Genomic DNA, 15,357 nt, shown 5'->3' on the forward strand with positions numbered 1-15,357 from the left:
AAAGGGGGGTTTGGGGGGGCAATAAAGTGGGGAGGGCTTGGGGGGCGTGGGGGGAAAGGGAAGGCTGAGGTGGTTGAGGAAGAGGGTAGGGTTTTGGGGAGTGGTGGAGAGGGGAAGGCTTAGGTGGGGTGGGGGAGAGTGGGGAGCTTAGGGGGGTGGGGGAGAATGGAGGGCTTGTGGGTGGGAGGGACGAAAGGGCATGTGGGAGAAGGGAGGGCTTGGGGGATGGGGGAGAAGGGAGGTCCTGGGGGGAGGGGGGAGTGGGAGGAGGGGGGTGAGTGGGAGGAGAGGGGTGCCTTAGGTGGGTACTTAGTGGGGGGCTGACAGGGGTTGGGGCAGGTAGGGTGTCTGTTGGGTGGAATGAGGGGGTGGTGCCACACTCCCTGTGGCTAATGCACTGTTTGAGGAGGGTTCCTCGTTTCCCTCTGGGATTGTAGGGATCTGGGGTGTGGCTCCCTGATTCCTTTCTCTCTCCCTGCGCTCCTTCCTCGCGTCTGCTGCTTGCATTCTCTCTTCCCTTGTCATATCCCTCTGCAAGAATACTCTTTTGAACTTCTCCCCACTTGCTAGACAGCACTTCCTTTCTAATAATTCCTCTTTCGCGATTTCGCTCATGAAAACCACCTTTATCATTCGGTCTCTGTCCTTGTTGTACTTTCCAAGCCTGAAAACCTTTTCAACATTTCGCTCAGCTCCCTCCATCCTTACCTCTTTAAGGATCTCTTTAATCATGTTTTTGTCCTTGTCTCTCCGCTCCTTTGGTCTGGTCCCTGTTTGCTCCTTAATGCCTGCTACTACTACTGCTCTATTTCTCTCTATCAGCCGGCTGGTACATCTAGCCGCTTCCCGAGAGGAAGCCACTTCCATGGCAACTTCCTTAACACACACACACACTGTGTGTGTGTGTGTGTGTGTGTGTGTGTGGCAGCCCCGACCTTCCTCTGAGTGTATGTGGCAGCCCTGACCTTCCCCTGAGTGTGTGTGTGTGTGGCAGCCCTGACCTTCCCCTGAGTGTGTGTGTGTGTGTGTGTGTGTGTGTGTGTGTGTGGTAGCCCTGAACTTCCTCTGAGTGTATGTGGCAGTCCTGACCTTCCCCTGAGTGTGTGTGTGTGTGTGTGTGTGGCAGCCCTGACCTTCCCCTGAGTGTGTGTGTGTGTGGCAGCCCTGACCTTCCTCTGAGTGTGTATGGTAGCTCTGACCTTCCTCTGAGTGTGTGTGGCAGCCCTGACCTTCCCCTGAGTGTGTGTGTGTGTGTGTGGCAGCCCTGACCTTCCCCTGAGTGTGTGTGGCAGCCCTGACCTTCCCCTGAGTGTGTGTGTGTTGTAGCCCTGACCTTCCTCTGAGTGTGTATGGTAGCTCTGACCTTCCCCTGAGTGTGTGTGGCAGCCCTGACCTTCCCCTGAGTGTGTGTGGCAGCCCTGACCTTCCCCTGAGTGTGTGTGGCAGCTCTGACCTTCCTGAGTGTGTGTGTGTGTGTGTGGCAGCCCTGACCTTCCCCTGAGTGTGTGTGTGTGGCAGCCCTGACCTTCCCCCGAGTGTGTGTGTGTGTGTGTGTGTGTGGCAGCCCTGACCTTCCTCTGAGTGTGTGTGTGTGTGTGTGGCAGCCCTGACCTTCCCCTGAGTGTGTGTGTGTGGCAGCCCTGACCTTCCCCTGAGTGTGTGTGTGTGTGTGTGTGTGTGGCAGCCCTGACCTTCCCCTGAGTGTGTGTGTGTGTGTGTGTGGCAGCCCTGACCTTTGCCTGAGTGTGTGTGGCAGCCCTGACCTTCCCCTGAGTGTGTGTGTGTTGTAGCCCTGACCTTCCTCTGAGTGTGTATGGTAGCTCTGACCTTCCCCTGAGTGTGTGTGGCAGCCCTGACCTTCCCCTGAGTGTGTGTGGCAGCCCTGACCTTCCCCTGAGTGTGTGTGGCAGCTCTGACCTTCCTGAGTGTGTGTGTGTGTGTGTGTGTGTGTGTGTGTGTGGCAGCCCTGACCTTCCCCTGAGTGTGTGTGTGTGGCTGCCCTGACCTTCCTCTGAGTGTATGTGGCAGCCCTGACCTTCCTCTGAGTGTGTATGGTAGCTCTGACCTTCCCCTGAGTGTGTGTGGCAGCCCTGACCTTCCCCTGAGTGTGTATGGCAGCTCTGACCTTCCTGAGTGTGTGTGTGTGTGTGTGTGGCAGCCCTGACCTTCCTCTGAGTGTATGTGGCAGCCCTGACCTTCCTCTGAGTGTGTGTGTGGCAGCCCTGACCTTCCTCTGAGTGTGTGTGTGTGTGGCAGCCCTGACCTTCCCCTGAGTGTGTGTGTGTGTGTGTGTGTGGCTGCCCTGACCTTCCTTTGAGTGTGTATGGTAGCTCTGACCTTCCTCTGAGTGTGTGTGTGTGTGTGTGGCAGCCCTGACCTTCCCCTGAGCTTGTGTGTGTGGCAGCCATGACCTTCCTCTGAGTGTGTATGGTAGCTCTGACCTTCCTCTGAGTGTGTGTGGCAGCCCTGACCTTCCCCTGAGTGTGTGTGTGTGTGTGTGTGGCAGCCCTGACCTTCCCCTGAGTGTGTGTGGCAGCCCTGACCTTCCCCTGAGTGTGTGTGTGTTGTAGCCCTGACCTTCCCCTGAGTGTGTGTGGCAGCCCTGACCTTCCCCTGAGTGTGTGTGGCAGCCCTGACCTTCCCCTGAGTGTGTGTGGCAGCTCTGACCTTCCTGAGTGTGTGTGTGTGTGTGTGGCAGCCCTGACCTTCCCCTGAGTGTGTGTGTGTGGCAGCCCTGACCTTCCCCTGAGTGTGTGTGTGTGGCAGCCCTGACCTTCCCCTGAGTGTGTGTGTGTGTGTGTGTGTGGCAGCCATGACCTTCCCCTGAGTGTGTGTGTGTGTGTGGCAGCCCTGACCTTTGCCTGAGTGTGTGTGGCAGCCCTGACCTTCCCCTGAGTGTGTGTGTTGTAGCCCTGACCTTCCTCTGAGTGTGTATGGTAGCTCTGACCTTCCCCTGAGTGTGTGTGGCAGCCCTGACCTTCCCCTGAGTGTGTGTGGCAGCCCTGACCTTCCCCTGAGTGTGTGTGGCAGCTCTGACCTTCCTGAGTGTGTGTGTGTGTGTGGCAGCCCTGACCTTCCCCTGAGTGTGTGTGTGTGGCAGCCCTGACCTTCCCCTGAGTGTGTGTGTGTGTGTGGCAGCCCTGACCTTCCCCTGAGTGTGTGTGTGTGTGTGGCAGCCCTGACCTTCCCCTGAGTGTGTGTGTGTGTGTGTGTGGCAGCCCTGACCTTCCCCTGAGTGTGTGTGGCAGCCCTGACCTTCCCCTGAGTGTGTGTGGCAGCCCTGACCTTCCCCTGAGTGTGTGTGGCAGCCCTGACCTTCCCCTGAGTGTGTGTGGCAGCTCTGACCTTCCTGTGTGTGTGTGTGTGGCAGCCCTGACCTTCCCCTGAGTGTGTGTGTGTGGCAGCCCTGACCTTCCCCTGAGTGTGTGTGTGTGTGTGTGTGTGGCAGCCATGACCTTCCCCTGAGTGTGTGTGTGTGTGGCAGCCCTGACCTTTGCCTGAGTGTGTGTGGCAGCCCTGACCTTCCCCTGAGTGTGTGTGTGTTGTAGCCCTGACCTTCCTCTGAGTGTGTATGGTAGCTCTGACCTTCTCCTGAGTGTGTGTGGCAGCCCTGACCTTCCCCTGAGTGTGTGTGGCAGCCCTGACCTTCCCCTGAGTGTGTGTGGCAGCTCTGACCTTCCTGAGTGTGTGTGTGTGTGTGTGTGTGTGTGTGTGGCAGCCCTGACCTTCCCCTGAGTGTGTGTGTGTGGCTGCCCTGACCTTCCTCTGAGTGTATGTGGCAGCCCTGACCTTCCTCTGAGTGTGTATGGTAGCTCTGACCTTCCCCTGAGTGTGTGTGGCAGCCCTGACCTTCCCCTGAGTGTGTATGGCAGCTCTGACCTTCCTGAGTGTGTGTGTGTGTGTGGCAGCCCTGACCTTCCTCTGAGTGTGTGTGTGTGGCAGCCCTGACCTTCCCCTGAGTGTGTGTGTGTGTGTGTGTGTGTGGCTGCCCTGACCTTCCTCTGAGTGTGTATGGTAGCTCTGACCTTCCTCTGAGTGTGTGTGTGTGTGTGTGTGTGGCAGCCCTGACCTTCCCCTGAGTTTGTGTGTGTGGCAGCCATGACCTTCCTCTGAGTGTTTATGGTAGCTCTGACCTTCCTCTGAGTGTGTGTGGCAGCCCTGACCTTCCCTTGAGTGTGTGTGGCAGCCCTGACCTTCCCCTGAGTGTGTGTATGTGGTAGCCCTGACCTTCCTCTGAGTGTGTATGGTAGCTCTGACCTTCCTCTGAGTGTGTGTGGCAGCCCTGACCTTCCCCTGAGTGTGTGTATGTGGTAGCCCTGACCTTCCTCTGAGTGTGTATGGTAGCTCTGACCTTCCTCTGAGTGTGTGTGGCAGCCCTGACCTTCCCCTGAGTGTATGTGGCAGCCCTGACCTTCCCCTGAGTGTGTGTGTGTGTGTGGCAGCCCTGACCTTCCCCTGAGTGTGTGTGTTTGGCAGCCCTGACCTTCCTCTGAGTGTATGTGGCAGCCCTGACCTTCCCCTGAGTGTGTGTGTGTGTGGTAGCCCTGACCTTCCCCTGAGTGTGTGTGTGTGTGTGTGGCAGCCCTGACCTTCCCCTGAGTGTGTGTGTGTGTGTGGCAACCCTGACCTTCCCCAGAGTGTGTGTGTGTGTGTGGCAACCCTGACCTTCCCCAGAGTGTGTGTGTGTGTGGCAGCCCTGACCTGCCCCGGAGTGTGTGTGTGTGTGTGGCAGCCCTGACCTTCCCCTGAGTGTGTGTGTGTGTGTGGCAACCCTGACCTTCCCCAGAGTGTGTGTGTGTGTGTGGCAACCCTGACCTTCCCCAGAGTGTGTGTGTGTGTGTGTGGCAGCCCTGACCTGCCCCGGAGTGTGTGTGTGTGTGTGGCAGCCCTGACCTGCCCCGGAGTGTGTGTGTGTGTGTGTGGCAGCCCTGACCTGCCCCGGAGTGTGTGTGTGTGTGGCAGCCCTGACCTTCAAATGTTAGGGTAGCCGCCCTGACCCCCCCCCCCCCCCACCGTGTCTTGGCTACTTCTCCCCCAACACTACATAAAGAAGGGTCAGAGAACTTTATGGATCGACAGGTAACTGACCCAGTGATACGCAGGAGAACTGCTCATTGACCTCAAGGTCTAGTAAACAACGACAGGCTGAGGGAGGGAAGGCAGATCTCACTATACTGGAGGAAACAATAAACAGGGAAGGAGCCATGATAACGACGTATAAAGTCGAAAGAAGTCGACACAAAGTAGAGAAAGAAACGCTGCTCATTGAGCCACTAGGTGACAGCAGCGACCTGGTCCTAGTGGGTGAAGGTCCCGCCAGTGTTGTCAGAAAATCCGACACCATTTAATAATCATACAGATAATAGCTGTATTGTATAAACAAGTTACCCATAGAAAACGTAACTTGTAGTGGAATTACCGTCTAAAGAAAACGGGATATCATCACCACATACTATTATAATTCACCAGCTATTCTGCTGGGAATTATTCTTAAATACATTAGTCTTTGGACTTTACCATCATAAAAACATCTTATATAAATTAACTTAATTATCAATATTAAAGTAGAGTAAATGTGACCCTTCTATCACTTTCTGTCATGTGGACAAAGTAGGCCAGGCGTCAGTGAGGAAGGAGGGGCAGCCATTGTTGTGTCACCTCCGAGACGTGTGGAGCAAATTCGGCTCCTATCATATCTGGACAATGTCGGCCAGTAGCGTCAATAGTATGGAGTGTTAGACATTGCCATTGTTTGTACTAGACCAGAGGCACACGGGAGCAAATACGGCTCCTGTTAAATTTACTTGGACGTAGTGTTATGGAAACCAGAAGTGTACCATTATCAACACGCTGTCTACAAATCAAGTTAAGTGTTCTTTCCGAAACCCATGTATCTTCATTTATGGCCATTAATGTCATTATATAGGGTGACCCGGTTAGAGCACGTGGAAGCCTCAAACTAAAGGTAATTAAGCCAGGTCTTCATGTTCCATGTAGTGTTTTCTCTGATATAGCTTGTCATATATAGAATCTGGCTTTACAGCTAGCGCCCTTTGACAGGTCAAGACGAGGAAGGCTTTGTGCATCAGTTACTGGGTGATGGAAGCTACCTCAAAGAGGATAATTTGGTGTCTACACCCTAGTTATACCTGGTGGACTAACCTGCTGTACTATAAGATAAGGAACCTCTTCAATGTATGTAGTCTATTACTGTAGTTTGATTGGCTGCATATATATTCAATTAAATAAACCCCCCCTAATGTGTAGAGGATCGATTTGTGAGATTATGAGATTATTGCAGAAATACAGTCCACTTATCATTATACAAATTGCTATCGAAGTATATAAATTAACGTAAATATAAATTCATATAAATTAAATAAATATAAATCTCACAGGTCGGTTCCCACAAGTGTGAACCACCCAACATGTGTGACAACAGGTGTGGCAACAAGTGTGACAACAGGTGTGGCAACAGGTGTGGCTGTGGTGGAGGGAACAGGTGTAATTATGAACATCTTGAACCATTCTTTCCTCTGTTGCTTCACCGTCCTCTCCACACAGCTCCTCTCCCTTCCTCCCGCCCAGTAAAACTGAGAAACGAGGTAATCACCTCCAAAAAATATTAAATATCATAATTAATATTGCTATCATTATCATTAATATTTTTATCTTGTTATCAGCGTGTGGCGCGACAGTCCGTGATAACTGAGCGGGAACCCGGAGATCACTTGCCGCAACATCAGTTAATTACCTCCACTCTCGCCTTCAATCATCGCTTCCACAATCACCTAATTTCACGTTAACGACTTGCAGGGGAATAATTAACCACCTGTACGCTCCTGACGTCACCCGAGTTTGATGGCAACTCATGTTTTTAAGAGTGTAGTTTGTGCTTAAGGTGGAGGAGGTTTGTATTCAGGGTGTATCACAGGGTGTCGAGTGTGCAGGGTGAGTGTCCCTTCCCAGGTGTTATTACTGTGTGTAGTTACACGTAGAGTCATGCATGTGAAGGCACGTCTCAGATATGTTGTGTGTCACAGCTTATACACTGGTAGTGGTCTTGGCGCTCTCCTGCCTTGGACGCTGTTCCGTCTGCCTACACACACACTACACACAATATCAACTTTAGGGACAACGTTGATACAACATTGTCACCGTCAACATGCATAATAACATGATAGTTAAGGCACCAGTATTCGTTGACAGGCTGACAGTGCCCATGCCCACTTGGGGGCTGTTAGCCCCAAAGAATTCAATATATAGGCAAGAGAACAACATCCATTTCAGGACGCCTAACAATGCACAAACAGCAAGGACCTATTCAAGGACATATAATCTCTGTACATGACCAGAGATATACTCACAAACAACACCAAAATAATCGACAGATACAACAACAGAAGACTGGAGAGAGGCGAGGCATTAGACATCAAGCAATCCAAGTCAAGCATCACTAGCCAACCACCACCACATTGCACTCTGCCAACCTCCAGAACACGAGGGAACACACAGCATACTCCACCAGCCATCATGCCAACACTAGAGTGACAAGATACAATGGATCTATGTTGACCAGACCACACACTAGAAAGTGAAGAGAAGACGACGTTTCGGTCCGTCCTGGGCCATTACCAAGTCTATTGTGTCTCTTCACAATCGACGAGCGCTTCACTTTCCAGTGTGTGGTTTGGTCAACATTTTTCAGCCACGTTATTGTGACTCGTCATCTACAATGGACCTATAAATGATAGATGAAGTGAGGTGATTCACCTTCACCTCATCCTCGGGTACATATCATGCAGCAAGGACACTTGTAATCACCGGGCTCACCATAGCTAAATCTAAAACAACAACAAACAACATTTGTAATCATTCCAACTCAGCCTTTGACAATGTTAACAAGAGTTAACGAAACGCATTTCTTAGCGTCAGGACAAATAAAACTGTAAAATTGAACTTTGGAGAGTTAATTTTTCAGCTTCTCAAGTGAAGAAAAAAGTAAGAAAATACAGAAAACTCGCGCTAGAATCATTGATCTCACCCTCACTTGTATTTGCAACATAACTATTTGTGTTGAATTGTTATGTTAACAAAATAATGTACACATTTATCTCAAGAAAAACTCTAAACTTTACATTTCGGGTTTTTTTATTACAAATATTTGTACTTATAGTTCGAGAAAAAATGACGATTTTCTTTAATAGCATATTTTGTGGTGTACACCAGCTGGTGGTAGACTGGTAGTGTACACCAGCTGGTGGTAGACTGGTAGTGTACACCAGCTGGTGGTAGACTGGTAGTGTACACCAGCTGGTGGTAGACTGGTAGTGTACACCAGCTGGTGGTAGACTGGTAGTGTACACCAGCTGGTGGTAGACTGGTAGTGTACACCAGCTGGTGGTAGACTGGTAGTGTACACCAGCTGGTGGTAGACTGGTAGTGTACACCAGCTGGTGGTAGACTGGTAGTGTACACCAGCTGGTGGTAGACTGGTAGTGTACACCAGCTGGTGGTAGACTGGTAGTGTACACCAGCTGGTGGTAGACTGGTAGTGTACACCAGCTGGTGGTAGACTGGTAGTGTACACCAGCTGGTGGTAGACTGGTAGTGTACACCAGCTGGTGGTAGACTGGTAGTGTACACCAGCTGGTGGTAGACTGGTAGTGTACACCAGCTGGTGGTAGACTGGTAGCGTACACCAGCCGGTGGTAGACTGGTAGCGTACACCAGCCGGTGGTAGACTGGTAGCGTACACCAGCCGGTGGTAGACTGGTAGCGTACACCAGCCGGTGGTAGACTGGTAGCGTACACCAGCTGGCGGTAGACTTGTAGCGTACACCAGCCGGTGGTAGACTGGTAGCGTACACCAGCCGGTGGTAGACTGGTAGCGTACACCAGCCGGTGGTAGGCTGGTAGCGTACACCAGCCGGTGGTAGACTGGTAGCGTACACCAGCTGGTGGTAGACTGGTAGCGTACACCAGCCGGTGGTAGACTGGTAGCGTACACCAGCCGGTGGTAGACTGGTAGCGTACACCAGTCGGTGGTAGACTGGTAGCGTACACCAGCCGGTGGTAGACTGGTAGCGTACACCAGCCGGTGGTAGACTGGTAGCGTACACCAGCCGGTGGTAGACTGGTAGCGTACACCAGCCGGTGGTAGACTGGTAGCGTACACCAGCCGGTGGTAGACTGGTAGCGTACACCAGCCGGTGGTAGACTGGTAGCGTACACCAGCCGGTGGTAGACTGGTAGCGTACACCAGCCGGTGGTAGACTGGTAGCGTACACCAGCCGGTGGTAGACTGGTAGTGTACACCAGCTGGTGGTAGACTGGTAGCGTACACCAGCTGGTGGTTGACTGGTAGCGTACACCAGCTGGTGGTTGACTGGTAGCGTACAACAGCTGGTGGTAGACTGGTAGCGTACACCAGCTGGTGGTAGACTGGTAGCGTACACCAGCTGGTGGTAGACTGGTAGCGTACGCCAGCTGGTGGTAAACTGGTAGCGTACGGCAGCTGGTGGTAAACTGGTAGCGTACACCAGCTGGTGGTAAACTGGTAGCGTACACCAGCTGGTGGTAAACTGGTAGCGTACGCCAGCTGGTGGTAAACTGGTAGCGTACACCAGCTGGTGGTAAACTGGTAGCGTACACCAGCTGGTGGTAAACTGGTAGCGTACACCAGCTGGTGGTAGACTGGTAGCGTACACCAGCTGGTGGTAGACTGGTAGCGGGTGGTGGTAGACTGGTAGCGTACACCAGCTGGTGGTAGACTGGTAGCGGGTGGTGGTAGACTGGTAGCGGGTGGTGGTAGCGTCTAGTGAGACTCTGGTGAAGACATTAGTTACGCAAGTTTTAATGAGACGTCCGGGCAGCAGGCCGGGCTATTTGTCCCCCTGAGATCATCCTGACGTTGAATTGTTTATACAACCTCTTCTCACTGGTACATGTGTGCGTACAGATATGTGACAAAATGTATATATGGATCTGTAAATATATCTTATACAATTGACTAAAATGACAACGTTCGGGCGAGTTTTATCAAGGACAACGTACAATTTTTCCGCAAAAAAAAAAAAAATATATATATATATATATATATATGTTTTTAGAATATATTACCTGGTACACAGACGATGAGTCATAATAACGCGGCTGGGGAAATGAAGACCAAACCAGAAAGTCAGAAGATGGGGAAACGACGATGTTTCGGTCCAGGACGGACCGAAACGTTGTCGTTTCTCCATCTTCTAAGTTGTGGTTTGGTCATAATATCTGGCACGTTTTCCCTATAGCACAAACACATAACTGATTGTACATATTCAAGACAATATGTTTCGCATATCAATTTTGAAATTTCATTAGTGTAGTAAAATAACGATGAGAGGAAACGATGGTCATCTCTTAAGGTTCTAAGTGTTACTGAAACATTCTCGACGGTTTTAAGGCTTCCTCGAAACACGCCGTGAAAGTTATCTTTCTTTCATAGTGAGGCTATCTTTCCACGAGTGGTGGTACACTCAGGGCATATTGGGGCCGTGTCCCACCAGGAGTCCCCTTGTTGGTGGGTGAGTTCCCCTGCTGGTGGCGGACGCTCCCAGCGCCGTAGCGTCCCCCACTGTACTCAACAAGACACAAATTAAACTGGTTAGCGACCCTGTTAAGACTTAAACATTACTCGTCGTCGCTGTTCTAAACCCAAGTTTTCCCCTTTCAGGATTATTGTAATTTGTTCTCGTCAAGAAGTATAATTGCTTCCTGTACAAAGCCTCAAGCACTCGCTGAAGACCAATAATGATAATTATGACCATTTCCGAGGTCAGTAATTATGTAGATTTTTGGAAACCGATTTTTAAGGGCGACACGAAAAAGAAATATTGCATGGATAAAACCTAGAAGCAACAGGGCTGTACAACACTCGCCAAGCTGACAAGTTAGCCTGATCACAGTTCTCAACCACAGCCTCGTGTTCCTCTCCGCGGCTTACCTCAAGCTAATAGACAAAACACATGAAATATAATGATGAGGGAACCTAATGTGACAATGTCATACATCAGACCCTCCAACCCAACACATGCCGTTGGTTTATGAATATTTCAGTCTCATCTTCTGTAATGATAGAACTTATAGTAACTATTGGGTGGAAAGCGACAAATATATCGTGATGGACCACCACAAAGTTGACTTTTGTATTAATGAATTTGGATAAATCGGAAACACTGTTAACCGCAATAGAAAGACCTAAGCTAATCTAACCTTTCCTCACAATCCTAAGCCAAATACACGCTATCATAGGCCTACTACAGTACATATTTTATACTAGGCTTAGGAATATTTTATTTTTTTTTTATTTTTATTTTTCAGTACTCTATAACATTTATAGAGTACTATAACAGTCAAATGGTTGACTGGTGGTCCATCACTACATATTGGTACTTTCCACCAAATAGTCACTATAAGTACTTTCATTTCAGCAGGATGGGTTGGAGTATTTAATAAAATCATCAGAATGAATAATCTCTATTGGAACTCTTTTCTTCAAGTAGACAATATAAAGCCAGCGTTATCAAGTGTCACTACTAGATGGATATTCCATTTGCCCCAACACAAAACTTTCATTGCTCGCATTATTCTAAACATGTAATACTGTGAAGACAAGAGGTGCTAAATGTTGCACCATTGCACAAGAACTGAACTGTTTAAGCAAATCCTTCCCGACGCGACGTTCCATAGGTTGTTGTTGTTGTTGAGTTAGGGGCGACGACGATCGTGGGATCGGATGCGCCCCGGCGTACCGTGAAGGGTGAATCGCGAAGCCTGGAAAGGTGAAACGCCAAGCCGAAACGAGTGACGCCAAGCACTAGAAACTAATATGCCACACGGCAAAGAAACGCACAAAGGGAGAGGCAAAAGCACATAATATAACAGGGCAAACAAACAGCCAGAAGGGCACACAACATGTCATAGAGCAAATACACAGGAAATCAGAGCACATACTTGCCCAGGAACCTGGCCCGTGGGAACCGTACATTGAACGCCTCCCAGAACACCCATTGCCAATGGTCCCGTCCATCCACCGGGGACGCCATAACATCCGGAACCAGGGCAATAAACACCTGCAAACAGGGGACCCAGATGGTAGTTCTCATGAGGCGAGAAGTCGCTACTCGCCCCGACAGGAAGGGAACTTGCCTACCATGAAAGTACTCCGGTCCGTCAGACAGCAGTAACTCGGCCATCTCCGACCAGTGACCCGGCGGCATCACAGACGCCGGCAACACGTCCCCCAGGGCCCCAACGCGTACCCGCACCACAGGGGTACCCGTGGCCCCGGGCACACCACCAGACGACATCCTTCCGTAACGTCACCACCAGGCCACGCCCAGCGCCAGAGTCCACACCATCCCTGGCAGCGGAAGCCTCCACCCCCCACTGTGGAGAGTCCCCCGGTGGAGAAAGAACTGAAGGCACGTCCGAGACACAGGCACCAGCACCAGCAGGCACATGGACCTCCGCCACCACGAACTGCGGAGACAACGACGTATCCGTATCCACACCGTCAGTACCCGAAGACCCACAGTCACTGAAGTCACCAACGTCGGCCCAGGCAGAAGACGAACGCCGGGAACGTTTGGGCACCAGCCGGATATCGTCAGAGCCGGTAAGTGACCCAGAAACACAGGTACCCCGAGCCAGATGAACCGACGAACGACACAGAACGGCAGCAGCCTCTACCACAGGGGGAACCGGGCCACACACAGCAGGAGGCTCCGCAGCCACCCCAGCACCAAGCACATCCGGGACCCGAGTCACGGACACAGGGCCAGGCGCAGCATCAGAAGACGAGGGAGAAGACAGCGACGTCACACAGGGAGCTCCAGGAAAGTCCATGGGAGCAGCTGGAACAGCGACAGGATCAGGCAGACCAACCGACGGTACTGCAATACCCGGAGGAGGGTCGGCAACAACTGGAGGAACGTCAAGCGACGCCAGGGGAGCTGCAGCAGGAAACGGGACGCGCACCTCCTCATCAACATCACCGGAGACTGCCTCCAGTGGGAGCGGCGGGAAATCCTCTTCTCGGAACAAGTTGACAGGAGCAGCTGGGGCCTCAGAGCACCCGGCAGCCTGATGCCCCAACAGGCCACACCGGAAACAGGTACGAGGCTGCCGGGCATAATACACCCGGACGTAGTATCCCATAAGCCAGACAGAAGAAGGTATATCCGACCGCAGGTGCATCCCCAACATGCGAATGTTCGTTCGCCTCCCAGCATACCGCCCCGAGGAGAGCGTGTTCACCCGCACACTGACAACAGTGCCAAACCCCCCAAAGTAACGCCGGAGGAGGTCATCAGGGAATTCCAGGGGCGCACCATGGATACTGTCATAAGTCAGGGCACCACTGCGGTCCGAAATCGCCACAGGGCCGGCATCATCCGGCAACGGCAACGTACGTCTCTCGTACCGACGGAGGAAGTACCGGTACTCCTCCTCCCCCACGAACTTAATAACAACCCGGTGGGCCGTAACAAGCTCCACACCGTAAATAGCCTCCACCGGGATACGAAGCATGTCACACATCACCATCTCGATGGTCGTATAACCAGCCTTACAAGTGAACTCCAGGCCCACGGAATTCACACACACACAACAGGAGGAAGAAGGCCCCCCCATGTCAGAACCGCCACGTCAACACGCAGCCAGGCAGGCAACAAAACTGGGAGGGCAGAGATGCCCACACCACCTGGCGACCAAAACGGCAAACAACCCCAACAGCCACGGAGGGTCGGTAGACGTCCTCACTCCACGGCTGCTAGCAGTCCACTCCGTTCCATAGCTGTCAGCCCAGTAGAGACAACATGAGATTGGTTACAGAGCAACAACAATGACCTATACTTGCCATACCTCGCGGTGATTCCTAGGATCAACGTCCTCGTGGGAGGACGGGGGGGCCACGCCTCCTGGTTGGTAGTCTGGTTAACTAAACTGTTGGAGGCGGCTGCTCGCAGCCAGACATATGAATTACCATTACCTATACCCCACAACAACAGGCAGCAAAGAGGAAAACGGTAATATATAGAGACAATAATATATTTTTATCCTTGAATCTCATGCAAAAATGTGCTGCAAATGATGATAAGTGCAGTTTGCTTTATCACTCCAAGGGCGAGAAGGTTGTTACGTCTCCAAATGAGCAGAGTTGACAGGACGAACTGGCAACACTCGAACCAATTTTCCCTAACATCAAGTTACGTTAAATGGCAATAATTAACGTCTAAGGTTCCGTGTACAACCCACACGGGACAACTACGGAGCTCTCATACGTGGCAGGGAACTCTGTCGCTCACCTTTGATTCAGTAGTGTCCTGAGGTGACTTCTTCCCTACCTTAGACGGGAGAGCCTGGCGACGCTGGTTCCTCAGGAGTTATGTTGACGACAGTAAGCCTGGGTCATGCTCTGAGGCAGGTGTAAGGTGCGCCCCACACCACAGATCACAACACCAACCCGCACCCGTGACAGGTGTGAGGGCCGCTGTAGTCACAACACACCCGTGACATGTGTGAGGGCCGCTGTAGTCACAACAACACACCCGTGACAGGTGTGAGGGCCGCTGTAGTCACAACACACCCGTGACAGGTGTGAGGGCCGCTGTAGTCACAACAACACACCCGTGACAGGTGTGAGGGCCGCTGTAGTCACAACACACCCGTGATAGGTGTGAGGGCCGCTGTAGTCACAACACACCCGTGACAGGTGTGAGGGCCGCTATAGTCACAACACACCCGTGACAGGTGTGAGGGCCGCTGTAGTCACAACAACACACCCGTGACAGGTGTGAGGGCCGCTGTAGTCACAACAACACACCCGTGACAGGTGTGATGGCCGCTCTAGTGGTCCGCCTCACCCCACAGATCACAACAACACACCCGGGACCAGGGTTGCCAGGTCTGAAATGTTGAAAGTAGCGAACTAGCTGTCTAAAAGTCGCGAATTGTTAATTAAAGTAGCAAAGTAGCCTAGTATTTTTAGCGACTGATACGGCTTTCGTAATAATATATTTTAATACATAAATTCTAGTTAAATCAACAGTTAACAGTTAAGCTCTTGACCACTAGAGGCGCTCATGTTCCGCTGTTATTACCCGTCCATATGGTGATCACTGTCATTATTATTGCCACAATTAAGTACGCTCGTGTTATATAGTTGTGTATACGGATAATTTCAGAAATTTCATTAGTAGCTGATTTAGTATAAATAATAATACATGTGTTTTGTTTTAGTACGAAATTATCTGGCAGACAAATTCTTATAGTATATACTATATTCAATCATATCTTTATGACAGACACGAC

General features: G+C 51.3%; 1 long non-coding RNA gene across 1 annotated transcript in view; it reads right to left on the minus strand.

Annotated features, from left to right (window-relative positions):
- The window catches only part of LOC138368167 (uncharacterized), a 123,012-nt gene extending 108,104 nt beyond the window's left edge, over positions 1 to 14,908 (minus strand). The window contains exon 1 of the long non-coding RNA XR_011229509.1: positions 14,391 to 14,908. This is a non-coding gene — a long non-coding RNA (uncharacterized lncRNA). The remainder of the gene's footprint in view (positions 1 to 14,390) is intronic.
- Positions 14,909 to 15,357: the final 449 nt, after the last annotated feature.

Source organism: Procambarus clarkii, chromosome 24 (genome assembly GCF_040958095.1).
Source record: "Procambarus clarkii isolate CNS0578487 chromosome 24, FALCON_Pclarkii_2.0, whole genome shotgun sequence".
NCBI lineage: Eukaryota > Metazoa > Arthropoda > Malacostraca > Decapoda > Cambaridae > Procambarus > Procambarus clarkii.